This window comes from Schistocerca serialis, chromosome 9 (genome assembly GCF_023864345.2).
Source record: "Schistocerca serialis cubense isolate TAMUIC-IGC-003099 chromosome 9, iqSchSeri2.2, whole genome shotgun sequence".
NCBI lineage: Eukaryota > Metazoa > Arthropoda > Insecta > Orthoptera > Acrididae > Schistocerca > Schistocerca serialis.
Window position 1 is genome coordinate 411,343,725 of NC_064646.1, and position 18,425 is coordinate 411,362,149.

General features: G+C 41.5%; 1 long non-coding RNA gene across 1 annotated transcript; it reads right to left on the reverse strand.

Annotated features, from left to right (window-relative positions):
- Positions 1–605: 605 nt before the first annotated feature.
- Positions 606–14,100, reverse strand: LOC126419871 (uncharacterized). The gene is made up of 5 exons (XR_007576015.1): positions 13,907–14,100; positions 13,599–13,796; positions 13,292–13,488; positions 12,989–13,173; positions 606–921 (listed from the first exon to the last, which is right to left on the reverse strand). It is a non-coding gene; the product is annotated as an uncharacterized LOC126419871 (long non-coding RNA).
- Positions 14,101–18,425: the final 4,325 nt, after the last annotated feature.

The following is an 18,425-nucleotide window of genomic DNA, read 5'->3' on the forward strand; positions in this document are numbered from 1 at the left end:
TATGCTGGTGCACTCGCTCTGCCAAGCATGAAATTATTTCCTTTTTATTATGACTTACCACGTGAAATATATGTGACGAAACGAATGAACACAGTGCAGTAACTAAATTGGCGTGCCCATTTCTCAGGCAGAGTATGTCATGAGGGATGTTTAAGAGTTAAGATTTCCATGGGAAAAAAGTCAGGATTATTAGTTTGTAGCTGTGTCTGTGACAACCACAGATAAATTCTTCTCTATTATAAGTTTCTTTTCTCAGGCATTATCTCTTGATCTGGGTCTCTTATACTCTGAAGATGGCTTCGGAAACATGAAGCTCTGGAAACTTGATCTGTATTGAGAGTTGTGCCATGAAGAAATTGCAAGGTTGGTGATGCATAACATACAATTGCTACAGATAGGCTAAGTGGTTGGCAGTGAATGCATTCAACAATGCTGTTACATTTCTGATGGAACAAGATGCTGAATGAAAGTGAATAGGCCAATGCATGTACCGTTGTGTAACTAACGCTCTAGTATAAAGGTAACAATAGTTACACTCAATGAGTATTCTCATGTTGCTAAAATAATTTGTTTATTGTAAAGAAAAATCAGTTTTAAACGCCAGGCAAACATTTCTGACTGTACTGATGTTAGCTTCACAATGTCATAACACTTCTGTTGTGATAGCAGCAGTACCACAGCGTCTCCAGCCAATAGGTGGTGTCTTGTCAGCGTCCATGACGACGGCACATGGTGCTGCTAGTGTGTTGGCTGCGCTTACAGTAGTCAGATGCCCACCACAACTGAAAAAGAAAACATCGTCGGTGTTGAGCTGTCCCCGTTGCCTGGAAGGTGGGTGTGCACCCCGATAATAATGACTTTGTCGCTGCTGGCTGACCTGTCACAGGGGACATTAGGCCTGTCCAAGACAACCGAGCACACCTGTGGACAACAAAGACGCTGATTTAAGTGCTGGTGTCTATGCCACACGAGAGAAATGTCAAATTTCAAGATGTATGCCAAAACACATAGACCTTACACATAAAGAGTAGAGGGAGGTGCATATCACAAGGAACAGTTCATCAAAAGGAGTCAGTTTCCAAGCTTGAAACAAATATTAAACTGGAAACAATTATTATATTTCCGAAGTTTCGCCTCCTTAGCTGTTACCACAGATTTCAACCGTATAAGCTACAGTTTCTAGGTTTTATAGTTATATTAGGGACATCCTCACTTTTTAATCTTGTCATGTGGCATTGTGATCAATGATACTTTGACAAATTTTTGCCTAGTGAAGTTGCTAGTGCCTATATTTTGTTAATTTTTGTTTGTTTCAAATGTGCTCATAAAGTTTGTTACTGTTTATACCATTAAGTTGCACCATGACATCCAAGGATGTGAAACTAGCTATGGATGAAACTGGCTAATCGCCCAACATCTTTCAGTACAATCTTCTCGTACTTCCAGCCACGTCAAGAAGTCATACTTCCATGTGTTTCTGGACAAGTTGCTATTAGCCCACTGTGAAGCAGTAACCGACTGTTGCCTGGTTGCTGTCCTCATTTTTATTTAGCCATGGAACCAGCTGCTGTTAAGCCCATCCACAAAGGACTTTGAGGATATATCCTTGGATACAACTCGCGGAAAGTCAAGTTGCTCTTACTACCTTTTCTACAACTCATTTGCTGTCTGTTTCTTTTACAGCAGAGCAATTCAAAGATGATGTCTTTAGACAGGTGAATGATGTAACTAAGTACTGTAATCATTTACAAGTTCTCAAGGTCCAATTTTTGAAAGAATATTGGTCTACAGCAATTCAGCAAGAACTGCTCATACATTTCTGGACCGAAGACTAGTACCAATCTGGTCAGGGAACAATGGAGGCATTCTGTAAGTACTGATGGGGAGGTGGCTGTGCAGTTGTTGCTGTGGGTATAAGACTTTTGTTACCATTCTGTGTTTGGTGAGAACTTGTAGCACCACTCCATGACAATTACGAGAATTATGAACGTTCTCTCGAAAGAATCTAATATTCTCATGGCCGTTACATTATAGTGCAAAATATAACACAGCAGCTGCGGGAAGGTGGAAGACTGGTGCCACTTATGATGATGTGCACAACAGGCAACAGAATAGCAATCATTCTGATGACCAGTTTTAAGTAGAAAACTGGCAAGTAATAGTGAGGAACATAAATAAAGTGTGCATAGCAGCTGCCACAGGTGACCTTGGTGGCAAGGAGGTGCACTCAGTGGGGGAATAATATTGCAGAATAGCTTGGTTGGGCAGCTGATGGGAAGTTCTAGTGAACTTGGTAGGAATGGAGACACTGATGAGTGGGGGAGACATTCCTGCACCACCGAGTGTGTATGAAGAGTCACCTGACTTGCACCCCAGTTATTATTATGACATAACTGACGGATTAAATGATGCTGGTACTATTGGGATAGTGTGGCAGTTTGACAAAAAGCAACTGACTGGAACAGGAACAATAAGAAATAAAAATTCGTTGATGTAGGAAGTGTGGGGACTTCTTGCTCCAGAACAGTATATAGAAGACTGCAAAGAAGCAAGCACTTCTGAACTGCAAGCGAGAGAATTCAAACAAGCTTGTTCATTATGAAACGCAAGAGTGCCTCTGGACGAAACTAATATGATTTATAAATTTGTATTTGATGGAGATTCCAAATATGAACTGCCATCAAGGTTGGACAGCACTCATGCAGTGTGTTTTAGACTCCCAGGCTGATTGGTGCATAGGAAGAGCAAAAACAGAAATTCGATGCCTGTGACCGAGTTTGGTAAAAAAAAAAAAAAAGCCAAAATAAAGGAGTTGTTTTGTGGAAGAGAGCTGATGCCCGTTTCAGCTGATGTCAATCCGATTGGAAAAGGAGCAGTAGGTGGCTTAGAAAGTGAGGTATTGGTTGACAGCTGTTCACACATTTCAGTGTCTTCACCCAGCAAAATGGACACAGTACTACTGCTGATCTGCAACGTCAAATTTTTGTTGCTACAGGAATGGTGTCCAAAAACAGTCTAACATGAAATCAAACTACTCTTGCATTTCAAAGTTGTGGTCACAGAATTACACAAGTTAGAGAATTCAGAAACTCAGTGTTAACATGATCACAAGTATCGATTTTTTTAATATGAGTTGTTGTGATGCAATTGTCGAGTGGTGTTTTATAATAATGTACATACAGTGTTAACGTATTTGGTGCTCTTTAACAACTAAATAACGAAAGACAGTATTTAATGTTCAGTAGCAGTAGTAATACGCACCTGCGTGTGGTTTTTCTGTATATGTATAGTTGTTGTTTATATTGTACGTGCTTTGTGTTGAACCGGTACCTAATAAACCATCTGTATTTACAAATACCCAATATTCGTTTTCTAACAAAATACCAGTGGGTTATGGGCCCAGGTGCGTGTTAAAAGGACACTTGTACGAAAATAATGACGTAGCTCTGTGCAAAAGGTTTTTAAAGTTATCTACAAGAAGACGTTTTTGAAGTTGTTAATTCCACGCAACCATCGAAGGATTCAACGAGAATTATCAACATCGGAGTTGCGGAAGGCAAAACAAATTGCAACACTTGCAAATACATAATAAGTATTTGTCTACGAGGAATTCCTGTTTTGACTGCAAATATGTCGGAAAAAACTTGGCAGAAAATAATTCGCCTAAATACTGCGAGTGAAGTGTGGACAGAATTACACAAAATATTTGATGGTGTCTCTGAAGACAAAGTTTACAACCTTTGTCTGCAGTTCTTTAGTTACAAAAAGGCTCCTGAAGACGATATTGCCGACACATACTTCCAAACTGAAAAATTTGTGAAGTGAAATGAAACAGGAAATTACTAAAGATATCGTAAATAATTCAAAAATGCCTGATTTGTTTTTTATTTGTAAAATATTAGGTACTCTACCAGGAGCCTATTTATCATTTAAATCTAGTTGGACGCTAACCGGAACGTCTAGAGATGACATAACAATTGATAATTTGACAAATCAATGGTGTGCATAAGAGAAAGCACTGAGGACAAAGGAAGATGATTTTAGTAAACAAGAAGCCCTCACTACAGACTCATTAAGTCTGTCATTTCAGCAAGTAAATCCAATGAAGAAAAAGAAATTAATATGTAATTACTGCAACAAGCCCAACCATATAATTAAAGTGTGCTGAAAGTTGGCAGTGGATGGCAAATCTCCAAAACCAGCTACCACAGATACAAATATGCTACTTCTTTCTGTGACATCTTCTGTGATGAACTCTGAATGTAGAAATGAGGACTGCTATATAGACAATGGTGCAACAAGTCATATTACATATGATAGGAATTGTTTGAAAACATTTCAGCCTTTTCTAACAAAACTCTCAGTTACTATAGCTAATGGTGACATTATTGAAGCTATTGGAAAAGGTTCAATAGACAATGAAGCAGCAGTTGGAGGAAACTGGAACAGAATTACCTTAACAGATGTATGGTATGTACCTCAGATTCACAAGAATTTATTCTCTGTTCTTGCAGCACAGGATAAACGTCCAGAAAGTAAATTCACATCAAGCGCAGAAATTTGTCATCTTAAGATTGATAATGTCTCTAGATTGGTAGGTGACAGTGATCGCTTTGTAGGCCTTTTTAAACTTGCTGTAAGAAATGTGAAACCTAGCTCCCTCAGCGAAGTTAACACCACTAGCAGAGACAATACGCTGCAGCTTTATCACGAAAGATTCGGAAACTATACAAGCGCGATGTGAAGTCTGTACTTTGTAGCGAATTAAATATTGAGGTGGAAATGGACAGTGAACTTTGTGAAGGCTGTATTTATGGCAAGGCTCATCATTTACCATTTGGCAACAGTAAGAGGACAGCAGAACCAGATGAGCTTATTCACGCTGATGTATGTGTTCCGTTTCAAGTACCTTCTGTGTCAGGGCACCGGTATTTTATTCTTTTCGAAGATGATTATACAAAGTTTAGGGCAACACATTTCATACAAGAAAAGTCTGGAGTTGCAGAAAAGTTAAGGCAGTTCATAGCTGAAGCAAAAGCTCCTGGGCATACCACCAAGGAACTTCTGAGTGATCATGGGAAAGAATTTGACAACAAGCAAGCAAAAGAGATTCTTCACAAAGAGGGTGTAATTCAACGCCTCACAATGCCTTACACTCCAGAACAAAATGGGTGCAGTGAAAGAGAGAACTGCACAGTTGTGGAAACTGCCAGAGCCATAATGCATGCACATGCAAACATTCCACAGGAACTTTGGGCAGAGATGGTGAACACCACAACCTACATTCTATCTGAACAGGGCCTTCCAGTATTCCAGGAACATCTCCATATGAATTGTGGTATGGAAAGAAGGCAAGACTGAAACATCCACAGGTGATAGGCTCCACTTGCTATGCTCATATTCCAAAACAACACAGGAGGAACATGGACCGAAAAGCACTGAAAGGTGTCTTCATTGGATATGATCACAATGAGGGTTACAGAATTTATTGTGGAGAGGTGTGCAAACTCATTAGGTCATGAGATGTCATCTTTGAGGAGAGGCCACTGAAGAATGAGAAAAGTTCAACTCTTCCAGTGAATGTTTTCAATCATCAGGATCCAGCACCTCAGACTGAAGACCAATGGTATTGATAGTGAGAGTGAAGAGGATGGCAGTTCCTCGGATGTAGATGAAGACCCTCAGGAGGAAGATCAGGAAGCAACAGTGGAGAAGCTTTACCATGTCTGCATGATTGGTTAACACTCAGACCTCCACAAAAATTTAATGATTATGTAATGAACCTCTCACTATCTTTCCAAGAACCAGAAACAGACAGCGATGCCATGAAGTCTGTTCATCACGATTTCTAGAAGGAAGCTATGGATTATGAAATAAAAGCTCTTCAAGAAAATAGAACGTGGGTTGTGGTTGACCTACCATATGCAAAGAGGTCCATTCCTAATAGATGGGTGTATAAAGTCAAAACAAATGCTGATGGCTCAGTCAATAAATTCAAGGCAAGATTGGTGATTAAGGGTAATTCGCAGCAGAAAGGAGTTGACTATGGCCAGACTTTCAGTCCTGTAGCTAGAGTGTCTACCATTCGAGCACTACTAAGTGTTGCTGCAAGTGAGAGCATGAAACTTTTACAAATTGATGTTTCAACTGCTTTTCTTTATGATGATTTAAAAGAAACCATTTATATGCAACAACCTCAAGGATGTGATGATGGGTCTGGGAGAGCATGTCACTTGAAGAAAAGTCAATATGGACTGAAATAGGCTCCGCATTGCTGGAATGAGAAGTTCAGTAATCATCTCACTAAATTGGGCTTTCTGAGGAGTGAAGCTGATCCTTGCCTTTTCGTGAGACAGTAAGGCTGTAAGAAAATATTCCTTGTGCTTTATGTTGATGATGGTCTGATTGCAGCTCACAGTGAACAGGAACTTGAAGACATTGTCAGTGATTTAAGAGTAGAGTTTAAAATTACTTCAGTGCCTGCATCATTTTTCTTAGGTCTGGAAATTGACCAACAAGAATGTGGAACTGTATGTGTAAGTCAGACTCATTACACAGGAAAATACCAGAGCGTTTCAACATGAAGAACTGCAAGGCTGTAACTACACCCATTATAAATGACAATGATACAGAAGAAAGTCCTCGTAACTCTGAATTTCCATACAGCCAAGCTGTTGGAGCACTGATGTTTCTGATGTGTGGGAGACGTCCTGACATTGCATATGCTGCCAGTGTTGTATCATGAAATCAACAGATTGTGATGTAGTGAAAGCTAAACGAATCTTACGATACTTGAGAGACACGACAAATTATGGACTTTTATATAAAAACAATTCTAAGAAGCAGGTTTTAGAGTGTTCTAGTGATGCTGACCACATTGGAGGTGATCTTGGCTCTGGGCTCTCAACATATGGTGTCCTTTGTCTGTACTTTGGGGCACCTATTTCCTGGATTAGTCAAAGGCAATCTTCTGTTGCCATAGCCACAACTGAAGCTGAGGTTGTGACTGCCAGTGAAGCTGGTTGGGAAATTGTCTGGATCAAGAAGCTTCTGACAGAAATGGACCAATTGGAGGCAACACCAGTTCTGCAGGCTGACAACAAAACTGCTATCTGGCTTGCCCAGAATCCTGAGTTTCACTGAAGAATGAAGCATATTCATATAAGGCATTTCTTTGTCCATGAACTAGTCGACGCTTATGAAATCACAGTTGCAAAAGTAGACACTGTAGAACAACTTGCTGATATACTAAAAAAGCCACTGTTTTACATTAGATATCAGTATTTATGTAATAAGAGTAGACTTCGCAAGTTATTAAATAAGGAAGAGCGTTAATGTGTTTCACATCTTTGGTGTTCTTTAATAACTAAATAACTAAAGTCAGTATTTCATGTTCAGTGGTTGGTAATACGCACCTGTGTGTGGTTTCTCTGTATGTTGTTGTTGTTGTTGTATGTGCTTTGTGTTGAACCAGTACCTAATAAACCGTGTGTATTTCCAAGTATGCAAATATTCGTTTTCTAACAAAACCTCAGCATGCAGTAAAAGGCAGTCATCAGATCAGCGAAGTTAAACGCTGTCAGACAGGGCTATGACTTGAATGGGTGACCATTCGGTCTGCCGAGCACTGTTGGTAAGTGGGGTGTACTCAGCCCTTGTGAGGTAAACATAGGAGCTACTTGATGGAGAAGTGGCAGCTCCAGTCATGTAAACTGACTAATGGTCAGTGGTGTGATGTGCTGACCACATGCCCCTCCACATCCGCATTCAGTGACGCCTGTGGGCTGAGGATGACATGGTGCCCAGTCGGTACCGCTAGAACTTCATGGTGCCTGTTCACGCAGAGTCTAGTTAGGAAAAGGCAGTAGTAACATAATTTTTGTAGCAAAAGGAGCCATTTCTGGGAAATTTAAAACTTCCAAGTAAGACCAAAGGTTCTAATGAAAAAGAAGTATGAAATATAAGTTTATATCGTTTTAGAGTTCAAAGGGAAGCAGAAAAAGGATGTAAGAGTTATCCTCTGGAAGGAGGACCGGAAACAGATGCGTGGAAAGTTGACAAAAGGATGGTAGATGAGGCACATTAAAAAGGGTACGAGGGTTGCTGCTCTATGGGAAACTTCACAGCGAGGCGACTGTGCGTACTTGAGCTGGGTAGAACAATGCATTCTTTCCTTGTTCTATTCTCTTCCTCTTTTGTTTAATCTATTGTTGGTAGTCTTCAGTATGTACATATAGACAACTGAGAAGTGAGGAAGTTATTGAAATGCTAGAGAATATGTGAAGTAAGTCAATGGTTGGATACAGGATGTCATGAAGATATCATGATAAACGTAAAATCCCAAAAGTAGAACAGTGTGAATAGAGTTTTGAAATACAAAGAAAATAACAAGGGGGACATGAAGTGAAAACAAGACAGAATTCTGGGTAAATAACAACATTGGAAGTAACACTCTGATATACAAGTATGAACAGTGTTTTTATGTTTTAAGTTAAATAGGTTACAAGAGGAATAAATATAATAGAACTGTAACTTGGAACTAAGGTAACAGTGCGGAATGTGTAATATACACGAGGGCAAGAATCTGATGTTAAGAAGATTAGTGATTTGTGTCACAAACAGGTGTGTGATCTGTATATTTTATGTAATTGGCTAAGGAAATAAGAGACTGGGCAGTGTGGAGCACCAGAATAGGTGGACTTAGAAGTATAAATATAAAAAGGTCCAATGATTTAGTAAATGTAGCAAATGCAATCAAGAAAGTATGATTTTCAGTGTACGAAAACCAAAAAAGTACAATAATGGACAGGGAAAAGTCTATGGAGTCATGAGTGGTATTCCTTGGACAGAGTAAATCATAATCAGTAATAATGGTAAGCTTCCATCACTGAAGTCATGACTAAAATTATTCTGAAAATACACTCCTGGAAATTGAAATAAGAACACCGTGAATTCATTGTCCCAGGAAGGGGAAACTTTATTGACACATTCCTGGGGTCAGATACATCACATGATCACACTGACAGAACCACAGGCACATAGACACAGGCAACAGAGCATGCACAATGTCGGCACTAGTACAGTGTATATCCACCTTTCGCAGCAATGCAGGCTGCTATTCTCCCATGGAGACGATCGTAGAGATGCTGGATGTAGTCCTGTGGAACGGCTTGCCATGCAATTTCCACCTGGCGCCTCAGTTGCGCAGCGTTCGTGCTGGACGTGCAGACCGCGTGAGACGACGCTTCATCCAGTCCCAAACATGCTCAATGGGGGACAGATCCGGAGATCTTGCTGGCCAGGGTAGTTGACTTACACCTTCTAGAGCACGTTGGGTGGCACGGGATACATGCGGACATGCATTGTCCTGTTGGAACAGCAAGTTTCCTTGCCGGTCTAGGAATGGTAGAACGATGGGTTCGATGACGGTTTGGATGTACCGTGCACTATTCAGTGTCCCCTCGACAATCACCAGTGGTGTACGGCCAGAGTAGGAGATCGCTCCCCACACCATGATGCCGGGTATTGGCCCTGTGTGCCTCGGTCGTATGCAGTCCTGATTGTGGCGCTCACCTGCACGGCGCCAAACACGCATACGACCATCATTGGCACCAAGGCAGAAGCGACTCTCATCGCTGAAGACGACACGTCTCCATTCGTCCCTCCATTCACGCCTGTCGCGGCACCACTGGAGGCGGGCTGCATGATGTTGGAGCGTGAGCGGAAGATGGCCTAATGGTGTGTGGGACCGTAGCCCAGCTTCATGGAGATGGTTGCGAATGGTCCTCGCCGATACCCCAGGAGCAACAGTGTCCCTAATTTGCTGGGAAGTGGCGGTGCGGTCCCCTACGGCACTGCGTAGGATCCTACGGTCTTGGCGTGCATCCGTGCGTCGCTGCGGTCCGGTCCCAGGTCGACGGGCACGTGCACCTTCCGCCGACCACTGGCGACAACATCGATGTACTGTGGAGACCTCACGCCCCACGTGTTGAGCAATTCGGCGGTACGTCCACCCGGCCTCCCGCATGCCCACTATACGCCCTCGCTCAAAGTCCGTCAACTGCACATACGGTTCACGTCCATGCTGTCGCAGCATGCTACCAGTGTTAAAGACTGCGATGGAGCTCCGTATGCCACGGCAAACTGGCTGACACTGACGGCGGCGGTGCACAAATGCTGCGCAGCTAGCGCCATTCGACGGCCAACACCGCGGGTCCTGGTGTGTCCGCTGTGCCGTGCGTGTGATCATTGCTTGTACAGCCCTCTCGCAGTGTATGGTGGGTCTGACACACCGGTGTCAATGTGTTCTTTTTTCCATTTCCAGGAGTGTATTTGGAAAAAGTAGTGTAACAAATTAATCTGTGTGTAGTTAGAATACAAACTTTGTTACATGGTGTGGAGAATGGTGGCCTTCAGGTGTCATTGTGAGGCTTTTATTCTGAGATTTATGAACCTATCACACATTAGAGAAAGATGGCTCTGGAGTAGGGATTGGAGTAGACCATGGTGTTGATGAGGAAGAAGGTGTCATGGGAGACATGGTGGACAGCAATACTCTCTTTTGTCCCATGCCTAGGGTTAGATCTCAAGGTGGAGGATCATAATCACTTACCTCATATCTTATAGGTTAACACACCAGCACTAGCATGTGAAACTGTGTGGTGAAGTTAGATGTGAAGTGTTAAGTGGTACGACAAAGTAACTGTGATAACACTACATACATAGCATAAAGAGATACTCTTACTGAAATTTGTTGTATAAGAATTGACTTAAAAATTTTATATATGTATCCTCATGACAAATAAAATGATGTAACTATCAGTGCATGTTTTCTTTAAAATATATAGTGTTAAAAGTTGGGGGCGGCGGTGGGGGGGGAGTTCTAAAAACTGGTAAGACTTGCAAAGGACATGAAAAGGACAGAATTGAATGCTGTGACCAATTGGGGGCAGCAGAAAACGTGAGAAAATGAAATATACCTACATGACGTAGAAATAAAGGAAAGTGAAGTTTATCATGTACCGATATTCAGTGCTCATGAATGTTTCAAAAACAATATGAGAAGGTTGAGACATGGCAGAGGTAGATTCTTGCATGCTCAGCACACTCATAGCTAATCCGTAGATAAATTAAAATAATGAAGGAGAGTGATTAGTATATGCAATCACAGGATGATGTACATACAATTTGATTAGAGAGGGCCTTGTGAAAACATGCTTTGTGATTTGAGTGTTAGATCTCAAGATATATCAGTTTCAACTAAGCACTGAAATTAGAATTTGTAGGACCACCTGAAAGGAGGAAGGTACCATTGTTGCATAGGGAGGAAAGGGAGGGGGAAGGGGGAACAAGGGCAGCATGTCATTAGGGCAGGCAGGAGAGCATAGTTGCAGAAAGTTTCGGAGAGCTGACACAAGGTTTCGCTAAGGCACAAACAATTCGTAAGACTGAATTTTTGAGGGCAGATATCCCTTGGAAATCAGTGAACGGACGAGTCCAAGGAATGGACGACAAAGGAAAAAAAATACTACTTCCGAAAAACGCATTTTAAGACAATAAAAATGAAGTGAAAATTTTTCAGAGAGTGCTGCTAAAGAGTATCCACTGGAGAAACCAATATGGGACACTGCAGTTTTGATAGACAAATAATTGATAAAGTGGCTTGCCTGATGTCACAGCAGCCTCAAAAGTACTAAGTAAGACAGACAGGCCATTGAATGGAAGAAAACGCCTTGGGACCTGGCTGATGTCGGACCTACTTCGGACTGTAATCCGCCATGGTTACATCATATGCTTTCTATTTGTCCATTTCATATTAAATAAGACTAAATAGATTCAATCACATAGGCAATCTTTTTAGTTGCCATTTCAATATTTATTTTTCCTGGTGGCAATATCTACAGACTTAGATGGAGGTAGTTTAAGTGAACAAAGCACATGGGAGGTCATACATCATGACTCAACCAACTGTCGGTCAGTGGGTTGAGGGCTTCATTGGTATACTGGCTCATTGTTGTAACAAGATGTCGAAGATGGCCGTGTGGTTGAGTCTACGTTGTTGGTGTGATTTTTGTTCTGAAGAAATCGTGTGAAGGCAGAGTCCAAAACTTTCCTAAGAGCTACATGGCACAACATCAAAGGGATTTTAAGGTTATCTACGAGTAAATAAATATGACACAATGGGATTGTTTTGTATCCACATTAGTTTCTCTCCCAACGTAAGGCTCGCAGTCACTCAATGTAGTTCTACGACAATGAAATCCTGCACTCCTGTTAGATCGTCGATTACCGTCACATGCAAGTTGTTCCGAAATACGTTACCGTGCTGTGTATTGCCTTGGTTCTTTCTCTCAGTGCAGTCCAATGTATTTATTTGTATTAACATCAAATTGATAAACTATGTTCACAAAATAACCGAGAGAAGGTCAACTTTGTTACAGTTTAAGTTGAAATTTCAATGAATGTTGTTGATCAGTAGAACACAGGTAACTAACACAAACAACAGTCGGAAGTTACCGGTAAATAACGATTTGTGTCTATTAGTGTGGCTTTCACAAAGTGGCATCTGAGAGAGAAAAGGTTGTAATGAAATATTTCTATCTGTAACATCGCTAACTGTGGTGAAAAACGGACCAAATTTGTGAATGAGCAACTCTGTAGGTTTAGCCCGAACTGAAAAGTTAAGCAATGAGAAACAAAAAACGGAATGGTCTACAGGTGCTTACTAAGATGTGTGAACGCATGTTAGTGTTAGAAATGTAGAATGGTGATATGGGAGGAAATAAGAATAGTCCAACATAGTTGGGAAGACGTTGACACTAATCTGTGTGTGCTCTGGAGTCAACAAAAAGTCTTTCCCACCCAACACGTCTAAGTACACTGTGAATAAAAGCATTAAGTTTCATCAAACTGCACTGTTGTCGATGAAGGTAAATAAATAACCAAGTGTAAGATCGCAAAATCGTAGTAGATTGGAACATATACTCACCATTCTCCTTGTTCTCGAGGCTGAAGGCCGTTCTGCATGGTGTGCGGAATGCTGATTTCTGCAAGGTAAAATTAGCTCCTTCCCGGCCAACATTTCTGAGTAGTACTAGACACCGAAGGCCAATTTGTCTAGCTAGAAGGGTAGTTGCTGTTCTGGACCAAAATGCTCCTCGCCGCCAAGTAGGCCTGATTAGACAGTGAAGAAACTGGTTACATTTCATAAAAGTGTATATTTATAGATCATGGTAAAATTGCAGAAGAATATAAGAACACAGTATCACAACAGACTGAAACATGTACTCACAGTCCCATCTCTTGCGCTCAAGTTTGAAGACTGTTTTATCTAGTGAGCAGAATGGTTGCTACTCTGCGCCAAATTCAGCTCCTTTCTAGTCAGCAGGCCTGAGTAGAACTTGGCCATGAAGGCTGTTTTGTTAGCGAGCAGAATACCTGCTGCCCTGGACCAATATAGTCGCCCTCCAGCCAGCAGGCTTGAGTAGACTGTGAACAAAAACGGTTACTTTTTATCAAAATGTACCCACGTCGTTAGAGGTAAAAAATATAAACAAGTGTGTGAACAAAATATCAAGCAGACTGGATCATGTACTCACCATCTTACTTCCTGTTGTCGAGTCTGAACACCATCTTGCCTGGTGACCGGAATGCTTCCTGCTGTGGGCTGAAATCAGCTTCTTCACGGACAATAGATCTGAGTAGTGGTTGGCTTTGAATGCCGTTTTGTCAAGTGTTCAGAACAGTTTCTGCTTTGGGCTAAAATCAGCACACTGCCAGCAAACAGGCCTGAGTAACTGTGAACAACAGAACTATGTTTCAATAAAATAAACCCCAGTTGATCAATGTGAAAAATATAAACCAGTGTAAGAAGACATTATCACAGGACACTGGATTGTATACTCACCATTTTAGCTCCTTTGGTCAGTTTCGAAGGCCATTTTGCATGGCGAGCAGAATTATTGCTGCTCCACGCTATAGTCAGATCCTTTCAGGCCAACAGCCCAGACCAGTGCTTGGTCCTGAAGGGTGTTTTGTTTAGACAGCACAACACTTGCTGCTCTGGGCCAGTATAGTCACTCTTCTGTCCAGCAGGAATGCGTAGACTGTGAACAAAAAGGTTACATGTTATCAAGATGTACCCATATCGATAGGGGTAAAAAATATAAACAAGTGTGTGTACAAAATATCAAGCAGACTGGATCATATACTCACCATCCTACTTATTGTGCTCTAGTCTGAATGGCGTTTCGTGTGGTGAGCGGAATGCTTGCTGCTCTGGACTAAATCCAGCTTCTTCCCGGCCTACAGGTCTGAGTAGTGCTGACCCTGCGGGCCGTATTGTGGAGTGTGCAGAACAGGTGTTCCTTGGGGCCAAAATTGGCACACTCCGGGCTAACATGCTTGAGAAGACTGCGAACAAAAGGGATAAAGTTTATCAAAATGTACCCAAATTGACAGAGCTAAAACAATATAAACAAGCTTATGAATGCAATATCACAGCAGTGTTGATTGTATACTAACCAGTCTACTTCTCACGCTCAACCTCCAGCGAGCAGAATGCTGGCTCCACATGGGGCAAAACAAATTCCTGTATATCTGACATGCCTGAGTGCACTGTAAAGAAAAAGATTAACTTTCATGAAAATGCACCCTTGTTTACAAAGGTAAGAAATATAAACTGGTGTAAGAACACAATAAAATTTACAAAACTGATTAGTTAGCTGTGCAGTAAATTTAATCTCAACTGTTTACACCAAGAGAGCTGTAAGTTTACAGTGTAGAAAACATCGGGTAAAATGTTATTATGATCAAAACACAAACGTCGCGTGAGTATCTACAGCAAATAGCTTAGTTCTTGTGTTACATGCTGCGCAGTGGTGGAGCAATTTTGTAGTGTTTTGGAGAGTGGATAGTAAGCATTTTTTCCATTGCTGTAAATTTTATTTTATTTTATGCTGGTTAAGACAGTCATACAGCCATCCAACACACCATTCAAGCAGTTCTATCTTTGCAGAAAGTTCAGAAAATTTTCATCCCTCGACTACACTATCTCACACACACACACACACACAAACACACATTAATTTCAGAGTTGCTGACTGCATAGGTCATCACAGTGGGTTTATTTTTTTTTTGAGGAATAACTGTCTTATTTCCATATTGTCTGCAATGAGGATGCTCGATGATAGGTTCAAGGCAATGACATCGGTATCAGGCAGAAGCGGCGGGATGGTGGAAGGTCTCTTGTATCCCACATACAGAATCTGATGAAGTAGTATGCATGTTCCGTATTTCCGTCGCTGGTAGGCAAACACGATGTGGTTAACGTCATCTCACACTCTGTATTGCGATATAGTGAGCCCACTCTCTTAGTTATGTAAACATGTGATTTAAATTGTTATTGCTTGAATTTTAGAAGTGCCAATGCTTCATAAGCACCTTGCACTATAGTTCACCTAGTATACATGTGGAGTTGTCGTATATCCGCTGCCTTATAAAAAAAGAGTGAAACTCCCAGAAACCATGGTCAGATAACAATGTAACTGCGTCTATGTTCACACAAGCCATGCATTTAAAACTTCCTGACAGATTAAAACTGTGTGCCGGACGAAGACTCGAAGTCTTGAAGTTTCATATTAGCGCACACTCCTCTGCAGAGTGAAAATCTCATTCGGAATCCACGTATTTCTAAAAAAATTGTGTAGCAATTCTCTAAGACAGAATGGCCACCGAACTGTGTTAGTGGTGTTCATGTTTGGTGTTGTACCAGAACTGGTAGGATATATAAGGAACGTGAACAGCTTCAAATGTTGAGTTGTCACTGTAAATGACATTGATATGCTGCGTACACATGAGAGACAGCATTACCAGCTCCAGACTGGACTGAAAGTAGCCTCACAATGGGCGTCCATTGGGTTGGATGGTCAAATAATGCAGTGTCAAGATGTCACATTGGTTTAAAATTGAACACACACACACACACACACACACACACACACACATGCGTAGGCTACTGTTTACACTACAACACAAATGGATCCATCTGGAGTGATGCCATGACTGGCAAGTACAGACTGCTCAAGAATGACTTTGCACTGAGTTCAGCAATAAATCGTTGTTCTACGTTACCCTGACGACTATGGTCAACGAGTGTGGTGGCGGCATGGGGAGTGGTCCCATTCATCCACTGGTTTGGATAGACACAATTTGTTTGCACCTGGTCTCATATTGAGAGGAGCTATCAGATATCATTTCAGGTCATGGCTGGTAGAGATTAACTGAACTGTGATAGCACACTGGTTTGACATGGACATGCTGCACTATCATGCATTATCTCTCATGTGACAGTATCATGTTGCATTTTTTTAACAGCACAATGCCTATCTACAGATGGACGTATATCCGTGAACTGTCTGCATAACTGAGATACCCTTATGGCCTGCAAGATCCCTAGATCCATCCCTGATGGTGCATGATTTAGACCAGTTCGAACATCAACGACGTCGTCATTCCTGTATCCAGAATATCAAGTACGATTACAATCGTTGTGGGTTGGGATACCTCAGGAGAAACCCTTTCTAACCAATTTAGATCATGCATCCAGGCAGGAGGGATTTCAGCATCTTGCTGATAAATGAAGTAATTTTGACTCAGTGTGTTAATCACTGAAATAGCATCATGTATCCTCTCAACTCATGAAATTTCATTTTGTCTCCTCCGCCTTTTCTGGGCATTTCTCTATTTTAGTTAAACAGTGCAACTTGGACTCCACTACAGCGGTGTCCTCTGATAGAGGAAGATGTTATCCGTTTGTGTCTTAATGCTTCATTTTATTTCGATTACAGATGACATGTTCTGGATCTCATCGTACTCTTGACTGCTCCTGATAATCTCTTATTTCGCTAAACTCTCAACCATGTTAGTCCAATTAGGATGACTATTTATCCTATCTGCAAAAAGGGACAAAAATATTGTTTCGGGCCATTGGAGGAAGTGTATCTAAAACAGTAAATTTTATCAGTGGTGTTAGTTCCTCTGTGATGAATATTTATAGAAAGGGAACTAACAAGAACTTATTTGGAAATGAAAGTATTTGCATGTGTAAATGCAATTGACTTCTTGCAGCATCAATTGACAGTGAAAGTAACATTTCAGAAGACATTTCTCTCCTTACATCTTTTCATTTTGACAACTGACTTTTCATGAATATGAATTTTTCACTTTTATTCATTAATTACTTCTTCTTCTTTTGAGACTGCCTTTGTTCTGCATCATGCACAGGGTTGGCAGTGTTTAGTACAGAACTGGCATGGTTAATTTTATGGGATGGCCGGATTACTTTCCTGCCACCACCCCATAACCCCCTCTCCCCCCTCCGGGATGGAATCAGTGTACCCCAGCTGCCTGCGATGAGAGAAAACCATGAAACAGTGCGAGCAAGAGCATCCTAAGACTTCGCCGTAAATATCTCAACTCTAGACAAAGGAGTGCACCTCTTGTGGGTTAATTTTAAGGGGTTGCCAGATTACTGGACTGGGTGCATGTATTGGTTCAGTACAGAATTGTGTCATAAAACTGTTGACCCAGTCCTGACACAAGCTAGCTAGTCCACAGCTGATGTAACTGATCCTTGATATCCTGGATAGTTTCACTGGGATTGAGATGGCGTACGAGCTGATGTCTCATATATTCTAGTGGGTACAGAGCTAATAACTAAACATAACACAGAGAGCTGATAGGGACGCATGTTGCATGTGGACGATCGTTGTCCCCTTGAAAAATGGCGCCATGATACTGTCTCATAGAAGGCACCATATGAAGATGCAGGATGTAAGTGACATACTATTGTCCTGTCAGAGTTCCCTTGGTCAATACCAGCCATGACCGGAAGTGATACCCGATTTTTCCCTACACTGGAAGAATCATACGGTAATACTCCAAATGCAGCCTTTTGTGTTGTGGTGTTAATGCCAGCCCACACATGGCATAGTAATCCCCTAGTCTGGCTGCTGGTTGTCTCTGACCAATGTTGCAGGATGACACAGAATGTAGAGGGAGTCCATTAACTGTTCTCAGATAGCAGACAAGGATATCTAAGGGTTACAATATGTTTCGTGCACAATAAGGAGAATTCCCTTGTGGTGTAATCATAAGTGTTTCATTGGAACCATGACGATGAGTATGCCTGCCCTCATATTCCCTGCCATGCAGGATTAGCCGAGCAGTCTAATGCGCTGCAGTTATAGACTGTGCGGCTGGTCCTGGTGGAGGTGGGAGTCCTCCCTCGGGCATGGGTGTGTGTGTTTCTCCTTAGGATAATTTAGGTTAAGTAGTGTGTAAGCTTAGGGACTGATAACCTTAGTAGTTAAGTCCCATAAGATTTCACACACATTTTATTCACATTCATATTCCCTTGCAGTCCA